This window comes from Populus nigra, chromosome 2, assembly GCF_951802175.1.
Source record: "Populus nigra chromosome 2, ddPopNigr1.1, whole genome shotgun sequence".
Lineage (NCBI taxonomy): Eukaryota > Viridiplantae > Streptophyta > Magnoliopsida > Malpighiales > Salicaceae > Populus > Populus nigra.
Window position 1 is genome coordinate 21,850,978 of NC_084853.1, and position 2,500 is coordinate 21,853,477.

The following is a 2,500-nucleotide window of genomic DNA, read 5'->3' on the forward strand; positions in this document are numbered from 1 at the left end:
GTCGGCAGAATCGGCAGCGGGTGCTGGCGATGGGTCTGGACGGGCTGGATAGTCCAAGGCTCGACGAGAAAGACTGCTGGTTTAGACACTGGGGCAGTGGCAGCCCGCGGGACAGTGTCGGCAGATTCGGCAGCGCAGATTTGTGCGGCTGCAGGTTCGTCGGGGAAAATCGGCAGCGCAGATTTTGCGACGAACATGGGCTGGGCGATGGACTGTCCAGGCCAGGCAGGAAAATTTGTCGAGGGGACACGCTGACGAAACAGCGCTGGTTCAGGCACGGCGGGCAGTGTTGGAATCGGCAGCGCCGACGAAATCGGCAAAGTCGGCAGAATCGGCAGCGCAGATTTTTCGACGAACATGGGCTGGACGCTGGACTGGCCGGGCCATGCAGGAAAATTCATCGAGGGGACACGCTGACGAAACAGCGCTGGTTCAGGCACGGCGGGCAGTGGTGGAATCGGCAGCGCCGACGAAATCGGCAAAGTCGGCAGAATCGGCAGCGGGTGCTGGCGATGGGTCTGGACGGGCTGGATAGTCCAAGGCTCGACGAGAAAGACCGCTGGTTTAGACACTGGGGCAGTGGCAGCCCGCGGGGCAGTGTCGGCAGATTCGGCAGCAGTGTCTGCCGATTCGGCAGCGTTGGCTTGTTGGCACGGGGGGCCGATGCGAGTGGGGACTTGGGCAGCGGGCAGTGAAAGCAAGAGTTTCCCCGATGCTGCCGGGAAAAACGCTCCCCGGGATGGCCGGGTGAGATGACCCGGCGGCCCGCGACGGGTCATTCAATTCCATGCCCCGTCAACATAACTCCCGATGTACTGTTTGCTTTTTCGGAAGAAGAGATCCATCCCCCCATCCTCGGCCAGCCAAAAACGCTCCAATTAATGGCCGGGTGAGATGACCCGGCGGCCCGCGACGCGTCATTCAATTCCATGCCCCGTCAACATAACTCCCGATGTACTGTTTGCTTTTTCGGAAGAAGAGATCCATCCCCCCATCCTCGGCCAGCCAAAAACGCTCCAATTAATGGCCGGGTGAGATGACCCGGCGGCCCGCGACGCGTCATTCAAATCACTGCCCTATCGGCTACAACTGCTGATGGGTGGGATTAGAGGCCTGCCATGGTGGTGAGGGGCGGCGAGGACCGTGAAAGCTAGAGTTTTTCAGAGGCTGCCAGGAAAAAGGCCCCTCGGGTGGCGGGGTGCGAGGACCAGGCGCGTCATTCAATTCTCTTCCCTATCAACTTGGCTCCCGTTGGCGGGATTGGAGGCCTACTGTTTGTTACAGGGCTAAAATCGTCAGGGGAAGAGCTGACGAAACAATGCTGGTTTGGATGCAGGGGGTAGTGTTGGAATCGGCAGCGCGGACAAAATCGGCAAAGTCGACAAAAAAGACTGTTGGTCTGGACATCGGGGCAGCGGCAGCCATGCCGACAGGGGGGGAAATCGGCAGCGCAGATTTGTGCAGCTGCAGGTTCGTCGGGGAAATCGGCAGCGCAGATTTTTCGATGAACATGGGCTGGAAGATGGACTGTCCAGGCCAGGCAGGGAAATTCGTCAAGGGGACACGCTGACGAAACAGCGCTGGTTTAGACACGGTGGGTGCAGTGTTGGAATCGGCAGCGCCGACGAAATCGGCAAAGTCGGCAGAATCGGCAGCGGGTGCTGGCGATGAGTCTGGACGATTTATAGTCCAGGGCTTGATGGAAAAGACTGTTGGTCCAGACAATGGGGCAGTGGCAGCGCGGATTTGTGCAGCTGCAGGTTCGTCGGGGAAAATCGGCAGCGCAGATTTTTCGACGAACAGGGGCTGGGCGCTGGACTGGCCGGGCCAGGCAGGAAAATTCGTCAGGGGGCCACGCTGACGAAAACAGGGGCTGCGGAGTGGAAAATCGGCAGCGCAGATTTTTCGACGAACAGGGGCTGGACCGGCCGGGCCAGGCAGGAAAATTCGTCAGGGGGGCACGCTGACGAAAAGAGGGGCTGCCGCGTGGAAAATCGGCAGCGCAGATTTTTCGACGAACAGGGGCTGGACTGGCCGGGCCAGGCGGGAAAATTCGTCAGGGGGGCACGCTGACGAAAAGAGGGGCTGCCGCGTGGAAAATCGGCAGCGCAGATTTTTCGACGAACAGGGGCTGGACGCTGGACTGGGCCAGGCAGGAAAATTCGTCAGGGGGCACGCTGACGAAAAGAGGGGCTGCCGCGTGGAAAATCGGCAGCGCAGATTTTTCGACGAACATTCGTCAGGGGGGCACGCTGACGAAAAGAGGGGCTGCCGCGTGGAAAATCGGCAGCGCAGATTTTTCGACGAACATTCGTCAGGGGGGCACGCTGACGAAAAGAGGGGCTGCCGCGTGGAAAATCGGCAGCGCAGATTTTTCGACGAACAGGGGCTGGACGCTGGACTGGGCCAGGCAGGAAAATTCGTCAGGGGGCACGCTGACGAAAAGAGGGGCTGCCGCGTGGAAAATCGGCAGCGCAGATTTTTCGACGAACATTCGTCA